The following is a 12,950-nucleotide window of genomic DNA, read 5'->3' as shown; positions in this document are numbered from 1 at the left end:
TCTTTAAGTGTTTCTCAGCCATTTGAGATTTCTCAGTTGAGAATTCTGTTTACCTCTGTACTTCACTTTTTAATAGGGTTATTTGCTTTTTTGGTGTCCTAACATCTTGAGTTCTTTGTATATTTTGGATGTTAGCCCTATATTGGATATAGGGTTGGTAAAGATATTTTTCCAATCTGGAGGTTGCTATTTTGTCATTTTGATAGTGTTCTTTGCCTTACAAAAGTTTTTCAATTTTATCAGGTGTCATTTGTCAATTGTTGATCTTAAAGCATAAGCCATTAGAGCCCTGTTCAGGAAATTTTTCCCTGTTTCTGAGTATTTGAGTCACTTCCTCACTTTCTCTTCTATTAGATTCACCATACCTGGTTTTATATGGAGATCCTTGATCAATTTGGTCTTGAGCTTTGTACAAGGAGATAAGAACAGATCAAATTAAATTCTTCTACATGCAGATTTCCAGGTGAACCAGTACCGTTTGTTGAAAATGCTGTTTTGTTTTCCACTGGATTATTTAAGCTTCTTTATCAAAGCTCAAGTGACCATGGGGTAGTGGGTTCATTTCTGGGTCTTTAATTCTATTCCACTGATCTATGTTCCTGTTTTTGTAACAAAACCATGTGCTTTATATCACTACTGCTCTATGATAAAACTTGAGGTCAGGGAAGGTCATTCCACCAGAAGTGCTTTTATTGTTAAGAATTGTTTACCTATCCTGGGGTTTTCATTATTCCAAATGAATTTGAGAATTACTCTTTCTAACGCTATGAAAAACAATTGAACCTGTACATTGCTATTGGTAAGATGGCCATTTCTATTATATCAATCCTGCCAATCCATGAGTGTGGGAGATCTTCTGAACTTCTGAAATCTTCCTCAATTTCTTTCTTCAGTGATTTGAAGTTCTTGTCATATATATTATTCACTTTCTTAGTGAGAGTCACACCAAAATATGTTATTTATCACTATTGGGAAGGGTGTTGTTTCCCTATATTTTTACTCTGCCAATTTATACTTAGGGTAGATTAAGGCTACTGATTCTGTAGAGTTAATTTAAATCCAGCCACTTTGCTGAAGTTGTTTATCAAGTACAGGAGCTCTCTAGTGGAATTTTGGGGATTGGTAATGTATACTGTCATATGACCTGCAAATAGTGATGTCTTGACTTTTTCTTCCCAATATTTATCCCTTTGATCTCCTTTTGTTTTCTAATTGTCCTGGCCAAAACTTCGGGTACCATATTGAATAGTGAGGGAGAGAGTGTGCAGCCTTATCTTTTCCCTGGCTTTAATGGGATTGCTTAGTTTGGATACTATTTCTCTGCTGTTTATTTAGTTTTTCTAGGGGCTTAAATATTTTGTTGATTTCCTTGAAGGACCAGCTTTTGATGTGGTACAATCTTTTATAGTTAGGTATGTTTCTTTTTGTTTAATTTCAGTCATGAGGTTTACTATTTCCTTCAGTCTACTCTTCAAGTGTATCAAGGACCTCAACATAAACCCATATACACTGAATATAAAAATAAGAGAAAGTAGGGGCTGGGGATTTAGCTCAGTGGTAGAGCGCTTACCTAGGAAGCGCAAGGCCCTGGGTTCGGTCCCCAGCTCCGAAAAAAAGAACCAAAAAAAAAAAAAATAAGAGAAAGTGTGAAAAGCCTCGAATTCATTGTCATGTGTGTGTGTGTGTGTGTCTCTGTGTGTGTGTGTCTGTGTCTGTGTGTGTGTGTCTCTCTTTGTGTGTATGTGTGTGTTCCTAAACAAATCTTCAATGGCTAATATTCTAAGTTCAAGAATTATTAAAAAAATTGGAACCTCATGGAACTAGAAAGAATCTTTTTTTTTGTTTTTCTTTTTTTTTTTTTTTTTTTTGGAGCTGGGGACCGAACCCAGGGCCTTGTGCTTGTTAGGCAAGCGCTCTACCACTGAGCTAAATCCCCAACCCCTAGAAAGAATCTTTAAGGCAACAGACATAGTCCATAGGACAAATCAGCAACCTACAGATTGGTAAAAAATTTTCACTAACCCTGCATTGGATAGAGGGCTAATATTCAAAATATATCAAGAACTTAAGAAGCTAACCACAAAAAAAGAAGAAGCAACCCAATCAAAAAATAGGATGTAGACATAAAATGAGAATTCATAACAGAGATATATGTAATGGCAGAGAAACACTTAGAGAAATGCTTAAAGTTCTTAGTGATCAGTGAAATGCAAATCAAAGCAACCCTGAAATTCCAACTTACAGCAATCAGAATGACTAAGATCAAAAACTTAAATGATACAACATGCCAATAGGAGGATGTAGAGATCGTGGAACACTTCTCCATTGCTGGTGGGTTTGCAAACTGGTACAATCACTCTGGAAATCAATTTGGAGGTTCCTCAGAAAACTGGAAGTAGATCTACCTGAAGACCCAGCTACACATGGCATGTACTCACTAAGAAGTGGATATGAACAAAAAAAGAGTACAGAATATCCAGGATACAATCCATAGAACTCAAGAACCTTAAGAAGCTGAAGGGCTCAATGAAGATGACTCAATCAAACTTGGGAGGGTGAAGAAAACAATTATGGGGGTGGGGAGTGGCAAAAGGAGGGTGTTACCTGTGTAGGAAAGAGGAAAGGAGGGGAAAGGGAATATGTTAAGGTACTGGGGAGGATGGGACTGAACCCCCAAGGGCCAACAGGAAGAATGGAAATGGGAACCTTGAGAAGTAGGGGTTTAGGTGCATTGTTGTAGAATGTACCAGAGACCTGGGAAGGTGAGAGACTCTGGGGACTCAGAGGGAAGGACCTTAGATGAAATATCCTACAGTGAGTAGAGGGAACATGTAGGGTCCACCTCCAGTAGAAAGACAGGGAATCAAGTGGAGCAGGTGAATTTGCCATCCCACAGTCAATAACACTGACCCAGACTTTTGCTTCTCTAAAAGAACTGCAGGAAGAAAAGTGGAAAAGAGCCTAAGGGAAAGGCTAGCCAGTGACAGGTCCAAATTGAGATCAATCTCAAGTGGAACATCCAAGGCCTGACACTATTATTGATGTTATGGAATGCTTAAAACAGGAGCCCAGGCATGGCTGCCCTCTGAGAGGTTCAACAATCAGTTGGAAGAGTCAGGTACAGATACCAAGGGAAAGCAGTCAGGGACCACTGTGGCTTAAGTAAGGAGAAAGTGGAAGAAGCTGAGAAGTAGGGCTACCCTATAGGTAAACCAACCAGTCTGAGTTATTGGACTCCCAAGATCTCTCAGACAACAAGCCACCAACCAGGCAGTATACAAGACCTGATATGAGGTCCCTGACACAGATAGAGCATAAAACTGCCTGGACTTACCTCAATGAGAGATGATGCCCCTATTGGTCAAGAGAATTGAGGCCCCAGTGAGTGGGAGGTCTAGTGGGGTGGAGGATGGTGGATGGGGACATCAGCTTGAAGACCAAGGATGGGAGAAGTATGGGATGAGGAACGTCTAGAGGGCCAGGAGAGGGATAAAGACTGAAAGAAAAAGAATTAGGTAATCATCATCATCATCATCATCATCATCATCATCATCATCCCAAATGATTCCTGTTTCAGAGACGCCAGACTGTCTGATTATAGTAGCTTTCATATATCTGTCTTCATTTGCTCATTGCCCCAGTTAGGTTAAACCTGCATCCATGCAGAGCAATGGTGGAGAATTACTATCAAATGAGTATGCTGTGGTTACCTGTATGGATGCAAATAAAAACAATAAGGAGCTGCATTTATTAATGCCAATAGTTTGCAAAAAGGGGCTAATGTTCCATGAAACTTTTCCCTTAAGAAGACAAAGTGTTGACAGAATGAAACTTGTGCAATCTCAGCACTGATAGTTATAAGTGAATAGAGGTACCTTTTTATGGTACACAAGTAGCACAGCCAGATGTTGGTCAGAAACATCCCAGAGATCTCCAAAGCAACATGGATTATTGTTTTGCTTGTAGTTTCTCACCAGATCAATATTATAAGAGCATATTACTGAACACCTTGGTTACTGCATATAGAGAAAACAGTTTGGTCAATTTGGATCACACCTAGAAGCTTTCTTGCTGCAGGCTTGTATACAGAGAGAAAGAAAGTGACACGTAGGCTAAGGAGGAAAAGAACTTCTACCAAAATTATTTTGCAGCTATGAGCTATGAGGGCTAGAATACCAGCCTCCCAGTCAAATTGGCTTTTGGAAAAGGTATAAATATTTCTATCTGTTAATTTGGCAATATTTGTACTTTAATATATTTGTCCCTTTTCTTAAATTGTTGCGTTTCTGCTATTTTTTAAATGTGTGTTAGTTTCTTATGGTTATCCAAATGAAACACATGCACCAGTGGAATAGAATATGAAACCAGAAATGAACCCACACACACCTGGTCACTTGATCTTTGACAGAGGAGGTAAAACCATCCAGTGGTAAAAAAGATACCATTTTCAATCAATGTTGCTGGTTCAACTGGAGGTCAGCATGTAGAATAATGCAAATTGTACCATTTTCATGGTTCTATACTAAGGTTCAGTCGAAGTGGATCAAGGACTACCACATAAATCCAGGTACACTCAAAGTAATAGGAGAAAAAGTGGGGAAGAGTCTCAAATACATGGGCATTTCTTATTTCCTGAACAAAACATCAATGTCTTATGCTCTAAGATCAAGAATCAGCAAATGAGATCTCAGTAAACTGCAGAGTTTCTGTAAGGCAAAGGAAACTATTATTAGGACAAAATGGCAACCAACAGATTGGGAAAAGATATTGACAAATTCTACATCTGATAAAGGGCAAATATCCAAAATATACAAAGAACACAACAAGTTACACTTCAGAGAGCCAAATAACCCAATTAAAAAATGGGGTACCGAGCTAAACAAAGAATGTTCAGCTGAGGGATATCAAATGGTTGAGAAGTACCTAAATAAATATTCGTCATCCTAGTCATCAGGGAAATGCAAATCAGACCACCTTGTTATTCCACCTCACAGCAGTCAGAATGGCTAAGAACAAAAACTACAGATGCTTGTGAGGCTGTGAAGAAAAAGGAACACTTCTCTATTGTTGGTGAGATTGCAAGATGTTACACTTACTCTGGAAATCTGTCTGGACATTTCTTAAAAAAAAATTGACATGGTACTATCTGAGGACCCAGCTACACCATTCCTGTGTATATGCCCAAATGATTCTCCAACATAAAACAAAGACACATGCTCCATTATGTTCACGGCAGCCATATTTATAATAGCCAGAAGCTGGAAAGAACTTAGTTGCAATTCAACAGAGGAATGGATACAGAAAATGTGGTATACCTACACACTAAATATTTCTCAGCTTTCAATAACAATGCCTTCATGAAATTCACAGGCAAAAGAATGGAGCTAGAAAATATCAACCTTAATTTGGTGACCAAATCACAAAAAGAAAACCACACATGGTACGCACTCATTTATAAGTGGATATTAGCCCCAAAGTTTGAATTACCAGAGATTCAATTCACAGACCACATGAAGCTCAAGAAGATGGTTGACCAAAGCAAAGACTCTTCAGGCCTTCTTTAAAAGGGGAACAAAAATATTTAAAGGAGGGGATTTGTTGATAAAGTTTGGAGTGGAGACTGAAGGAATGACCATTCAGGGCATATATATATATATATATATATATATATATATATATATATATATATATATATGTGTGTGTGTGTGTGTGTGTGTGTGTGTGTGTGTGTGTGTGTGTGTGTGTGTGTGTGTTTGTGTGTGTGTGTGTGTCACTGAAAGGAGCCTGATATTGTTGTCATCTGAGTGACTCAGCCAGAACATGACAAATACAGAGTCAAATGCTAGCAGTAAACAATCGAACTGAGAACAGGGTCCCCACTGGAGGAATTAGAGAAAGTATTGAAGAAGTTGAAGGGGCTTGCAACCCTTGAAGAACAACAGAACCCACAAACCGTAGCTCCCAGGTCCTAGACCACTACTCAAAGACTAAACATGGATAGACCCATGGATCTAGCTGCATATATAGCAAAGGATGGCCTGCTTGGGCTCCAATGAGAATCTTTTTCCTTGGTCCTGCCAAGGCTGGACCTACCTATTTAGTGGAATATCAGGGTGGGGAGGTGGGAAGGGGGGTGTGTTTGGTTACTGGGAACACCCTTACAGAAGAAGTGGGGGGGAGCTACTATACAGTGCTTATAGACTCAAAGCCTAGCAAAAGAATAACATGTGAAATATAAATAAAAGTATCCAATAAAAATGTAACTTTTCCATATTTAGAATAAAACAGTAATAACATGAAGAAAACAACAATAGCAAAAAACAAGGATATCATGAAATTTGCAGTAAATTAATTGAACTAGAAATTATGGTCCCAAGTGATGTAATTCATATCTAGAAAGACATATATGCTATGTACTCAGTTATAAGTGGACATTATCCTTAAAGTACAGGAGATACATGCTACATGTCATAGATTTAAAGGAACTAAGTCATAAGGAGGACTCAAGTGAAGATGCTTATATTTCACTTAGAAGGGGAAATAAATATATATCAGAGGTGTATGAATGGGGAGAGTGGGTGAGGAAACTAATGGGGATGGGATCTAGTGTGGTGCAGGAAAGCAGAAAAGGATTTTGAGAGAAAAGGGGACCCATTTATGGGACATGTCTGGGGATAGCCTGAGACCTGGGATGGAGGAAACTTCTGAGTCTTTATGGGAATGACCCTAGTTTAGACATCTACTAACTGGGTATATGGAGACTGAAGTGGCAACACCTCTCAGACAGATAAGACTTCCAGGAAGGAAATGGACACCAAGCTACATCCAACAACTTTGACTGAACATTTCTCCAGCCTACGAAATACACTTGAATAAAGATGGAGCAGAGATGGTGGGAATGGCCAACAACTGACTGCCACAACTTGAGAAAGAGCCAAACCCTGACATGATTAATGATATTCTCTAATGCTTTCAGATTGGGACCTAGCATAACTGTCTCCTGAGAGTCTTCATCTATTAGTTGATGAATACATGTGTAGTGTCTCCACATTCAAATATTAGGAAAGGCTCAGGAACTATTGTGAATGAGTGAGGGATAGGATAGAAAGAGTCTGAAGGTCACTGATATCACAAGAAGACCTACACAGTCAACTAACCTGGACCTATGTGGCCTCACAGAGAAAGAACAACCAACCAAAAACCATGATTCAGCTAAAACTGGGACCCCTATATATTTTCATTCTATGTATGACTTAGTTTTCACATGGGTCCCCTAAGTATTGGAGTGGAAGCTGCTGCCAATCTGTTGTTTAACTTTGGATCATCTTCCCCAATAAGGATGGTCTTGTCTAGCCTTAGAGGCAGAAGCTATGCCTGCTCTAATTGCAGATGCCAGAGCAGTTTCTTAGCCATGGAGTGTTTCCTTTTATTTGAGGAAAAGGGGAAGGGTTAATGGGAAGTGGCAAGTGAGTGTGGATATATGAGGAGTGGAGAGAGTGGTGAATATATAAACCATTGAATAAAAGAAAGCAATCACAAGCAGGAATGGAGGGCTCTGGGAGGGAAAGGGAATTGGGGGTTGGGGAGGAGAGGGAACATTGATATGTTATTAGATGGGAGAAAGGACTGAAAGGCCTGAGGACCAGCAGAAAGAATGGAAACAGGCAACCTCAGGAGGTAGGAGGTTGGGAGGATCCTCCAGAATGTACCAGTGACCTGTGAAGCAAGAGACTCTTAAGACTTAAAGGAAGAGACCTTAGATGAAATGCCCTACAATTGGGAGAGGGAACTTTTAGAGTTCATCTCCAGCAGAAAGACAGGGCATCAAGTGAGTGATTGGGTTACTATTCCACAGTCAAAATGCTGACTCATAAATGTTCTTGTCTGAAAGATATGAAGGGATGGAAATGAACTGAAGACTGAGGTAAAGGAGATCCAGCAACAGGCCCATAGTAGGATCCAGGTCAAGGGGAGGCCCCAAGACCTGACACTATTACTGAGGCTATGGAGCACTCACAAAATGGAGCTGTCATGACTGCCCTCTGAAAGAGTCAGATGCAAATATTTACAACCAACCAATTGACATAAGCTGCTGACCCCTGTGGTTGAATTAGGGGAAATCTCTGAGAAGTTGAGGAGGAGGGAGACCCTATAAGAGGATGAGCAGTCTCAATTAACCTGGACTCTGAAGATCTCTCAGCCACTGGACCACCAACCAGGCAGCATACACCAGCTGATATGAGGCCCCCATCACATATTCAGCAGAGGAGTGCTGAGTCTGGATTCAGTCACAGAAGATGCACCTAAACTTCACCTAACCTTCAAGAGAATAGAGCCCCCAGTGACTTTCAAGTTGTGCTGGGGTAGGGGATTTAGGGGTGGGGAAATCACCTTGAAGTCAGGAGGATGAGGAGGAGGTATGGGATGAGGAAAAGTGAGAGGGTAGACTGAGAGGAAAATAAAATCTGGAGTGTAAAAAAATTAAATACAATTTTTAAATAATTAAGAAGATGAAGAAGAAGGAGGAGGAGGAGGAGGAGGAGGAGGAGGAGGAGGAGGAGGAGAAGAAGAAGAAGAAGAAGAAGAACAACAACAACAACAACAACAACAACAACAACAACAACATAAACAACAACAACATAAACAACAACAACAAGAGAAAAAGAAAAGGAGCTAAACTTGAGATATGGAGAAAGACTGAAATAAAGTTTCTCTATAATTTCTGCTTTGAGCCTTCAAGTATATGCTTGTTCCATATTCCTTTAACATCTAGTAGCAACATGTGCCATGAACTGAACCAGTCCCTTTAATGTTTATTTGGTTCAGTGTCCAACATAAGACAGAGACTGGGGATAATGGAGGTTCACCCAAGAATCAGTGGGCATGACCTTAGGGATACCCAATAAAGACTATGAGTGCCATTTGTATTCAACATAGTGTACTGGCCAGTTTTGTGTGTCGACTGGACAAAAGCTGGAGTTAAAACAGAGGAGCCTCAGTTGAGGAAACGCCTCCATGAGATCCAGCTCTAAGGCATTGTCTCAAGTAGTGAACAACGGGGAAGGTCCCAGCTCATTGTGGTTGGTGCCATCCTGGGCTGGTGGTCTTGGGTACTATTAGAAAGCAAGCTGAGCAAACCAAGTGAAGCAAGCCAGTAAGTAATATCCCTCAATGGCCTCTGCATCAGCACCTCCTTCCTGATCTGTTTGACTTCCAGCCCTGACTTCCTTTGGTGATGAACAGTAATTTGGAATAAACTGATTAATCTGAAGAAACACTTTCCTCCCCAACTTGCTTTTTGTTCAGGTTTGTGCAGGAACAGAAAGCCTGATTAAGACACATAGTAACCCTAAGGTAACACATGAAATGACTTATTAGTTCTGCACTTATATACAATTAACAACAGCTGAATCACAATGCAGAGTGGTAAACACACTTAATTGCTTGGTTCTCCTAGCTGTTGTCTTGACACTTGGAGTAGTTGCACAATACTTGCCTCTGAGTTGGGAGCTGACAACCCAGTGGTTGTTTAGTACACAAAGCTGGGTCTCTTAGTCCCACTGTGGCAGGAAAAACATTTAGGATTCTGGAGAGCTGCTGTTTCTTAGTCCAAGATTGAAGCTTGGAAATGCTGGCACTTACATTAGCTGATTCTATTGTGTGGTGAGTTGAAACAGACCATAAAAATGCATTTAGTCCAAAAGATTCTCTGAGATGTTACATGTGGATTCTGTGAATAAATACTGGTTTCTGTGGAAGACTAACCATTATTGATATGGCTACTCCACATTGTTGTCAGGACTATGAATGATAGCTGAGGTTATTTGGAATTTTCCTATTGAACTCCTATATATTTACTTAAAATGAGAGAGAACTGTTTCATACAAAGGGCTAAGCTATAAGCTGAATTACAGATACTTTTCCCTCTTTCAATAGTTGGATCCCTAGGCTTATTGAATAATATTTCCCATCAAAATAAAAAAAAATAATTACACAATAAAAAGTTAATGAAAGATTCAAATGCTGGATATGGTAGATCACTTTGAAAATCCAGATCAAACAGGTTTGAAGGAGTTTCAGAGCTATGTCACATACATCATAATTCTGGGCCATCCTGAATTATATGAGACCACACACCATAAAGAAGAGATAAATTTAAAAGAATAATTGCTTTACGGTGATGAGCTGAACCTGCAGACTCCATAGAGGATGCAGCTGAACTGGATTAGAGTGTCTGCTCTGAAGTATGACATAATGAGAAAACAGAGACTGAAGAAACAAAGGTCTCATGGATTGTTTCTTAATTGTCTTCTCCAAGAGTGACTTGTATCCCTGGATATTGAAGAGCCCAGTTATCTGCAATAAACCCTATCTGAGCCCCTTTTATCATTCTGAATACACTCCTGAATCAAGTTCTTATATTCTATCAGTGCTTGAGTCCATCTAGAACAATGTGGGTAGGCAGGAAAGGCAGAGTGTTAAAATAACTGTCATTATAGATGCACAGGGTGGACACACACACAGGAAATCTCAAAATAGAGCTGTTTGGAGTTTCCTTAATACCTATGAAGTTTATCATATTTCATTGTAGTTAAAAATTCTACCTTAAAAGACAGCACCAAGTGGTGAGACATTGACCAGGATAAGCCAGTTCTCCCAGTGAAGCAAGTGATCAGACCATTATTTCCTATGGACTGGTGGCTGCTTCAGCTGTCCCTCATCTCAGCCAGGGAGAGGAAAAAGAGCTCACAGCTGAGCAAAGATGGTGCTGAGGTTTTAGGGTGTGACTGGAAGGTTTAAATGTAGGATTTAGATTGTGTCTCTCTCAACATAAAGAAGAGGGCAGTTGTGGTTTCACAAATACGGTTTTTACAGTAAAACAAAAATGAATGTGTGTGTTGTGTAATGTGTGTGTGTATCTGTGTGTGTGTGTGTGTGTGTGTGTAATGTGTATGTAAGTATACTGTTATTTTTGTTTTTTCACAAAAATTTTGTAAGATGAAACTTAAGAAAACAGAATTTCTTCATGTTCTTCACTTCTCTGTTTTATTTCTTGGTCATGTGAAGTTTAGTGCTTCCTCTTTTAAGGTGAAGCTTGGATAAAGAAACAAAATATGAGTGTCAGTCAGTTCCATTTCTTCTGCAGTCACTATATCTTCAATGCTGATTGTGCCGCTTAACAGTTTACAGTCTTCCATAAATTCAGAACTCAACTCTACAGAGCTTAGAGGAAGCTGTTGCTCTTTGGCTTTACAGTTATATGCATCCTCCTGTCTCTGACATACAAACAAAGAAACAAAAACCAAACCCTGCCTACTCTGTGTTCAGTTTCTGTTAACTACCCTCTTCCTTCATCAGGCATACTGGTAGGTACCCCATGTCCTGTTCATACTTTGGTCACAGTAATGTATAACAAGCTCTTGGGTTCCTTCACACAGTTGTTGCATGCTGTTAGAGGAGGCAAACAAAATGCAGAGAACAGAAAGATCTGTCCCTTGTGCATGCAATTAACCTCCATGGTTAGGATGAAAACCTCTCAGCAGAGATAAAAATGCAAGTTGGTCTCAGCACCATTGCTATTTCTGTGGGTCATATGACATAAACATTTCAGATTTGAGGGAGTGGTGTGGGTTTTCTAGAGCAGCAATGGCTCAGGGCCATAGATGTGACAGTCTCTCACTTTTGCTCAAATAACCTCCTTTTCTTTTCTTTTCTTTCTTTCTTTTTTTTTTTTTTTTTTTTTTTTTGGAGCTGGGGACCGAACCCAGGGCCTTGCGCTTCCTAGGTAAGCGCTCTAGCACTGAGCTAAATCCCCAGCCCCATAACCTCCTTTTCTTGACCTTCAAAACACCTGCACTCTTGGAAATGGTCAGGTAAAGAATCTAGGCCATTTTTTTTATGATAGACTAGACACACACTATTACACAGTTCTCTCTTCCCTGTAGTTTAATTCTGTCTCTTTTGAAGGAGTTCTACTCAGGACTTCTCATCACAATTCTATGAGCAAATCTCTTAGAATAAAAATTCACCTTATCTTTAAAAAATTAATTGTGAATTTGTTCATGCCAAATGACAGACTATAAATTAACTAGACATCAGGTACCGATCGATATTAGAGTTTCTGATATATGAATCTGCCTTAATTCCATGACTTCATGCATAAAATGACTTTTTCAGTATGCTCTAAAGTATGCTCCATGTAGTTCTTCAATTAACAATAAAAAAATTCTATAAAACAAGTAGGATGTTCACTATGGGAGGATTACCTATTTAATTCATGCAATATATAATTGATTAGTAATTATATATGGCTTTAAAAATATTGAGACCAATATTTATAAAATGCAGAACTTCTTTTTATTTTTTAGAAAATATCTATCACAAATGGCATAAATTGGGGTAGTGGCATACAGCTATAATTCTAAGAGAAAAATTAGTGAGCACAAAGTTCTGTGAATGTGGCGTCAGCTGTGCTACACAGTAAGATACAACAAGTATTTTAAAATAACATCAACAAACAAACTAAAACCAAAACACCAGAACAAAATATAACTCAGGGAATGAGTATATACTGAACAGGTTAATTGTCTTAGGTTTGATTTCCCAACACTGTGAACATATCAGCATTTAAATCACTTCATGTGAAATGACAATGTTAACATCAAATATCTATGTTCAAAAGTGAGAAGAGAGTAAAAACGTCATTACCAGTGGAGTGCTTTAATGGCACTTCTAATCCATACTTTAAGCTGCTATTATCATAATACAAAATCAAGAAGTAAGTTTAAAAGTAGTAATATAAGACAAAATTTCCAACAGTGCATTTGAAATCTAAGCACAGAGCAGCTTCATTCCCCCCTTTTCCTATTGTTTTGCTAAGGACACTGGTTTTGTTCTCTCCGCAGTTTATATCTTCTCAGTCTTCCAATGTTAATTATTGACATGTATTT

At 39.1% G+C, this 12,950-nt stretch overlaps 1 non-coding gene across 1 annotated transcript; it reads right to left on the bottom strand.

Moving 5' to 3' along the window:
- Window positions 1–1,865: 1,865 nt before the first annotated feature.
- Window positions 1,866–1,938, bottom strand: Trnav-aac43 (transfer RNA valine (anticodon AAC) 43). The gene has a single exon. It is a non-coding gene; the product is annotated as a tRNA-Val (tRNA).
- Between the last annotated feature and the right edge of the window lie 11,012 nt (window positions 1,939–12,950).

This window comes from Rattus norvegicus, chromosome 4, assembly GCF_036323735.1.
Source record: "Rattus norvegicus strain BN/NHsdMcwi chromosome 4, GRCr8, whole genome shotgun sequence".
Lineage (NCBI taxonomy): Eukaryota > Metazoa > Chordata > Mammalia > Rodentia > Muridae > Rattus > Rattus norvegicus.
Note: the sequence above shows the minus strand (reverse complement) of the source record. Positions and strands in the feature narration are given on the sequence as shown.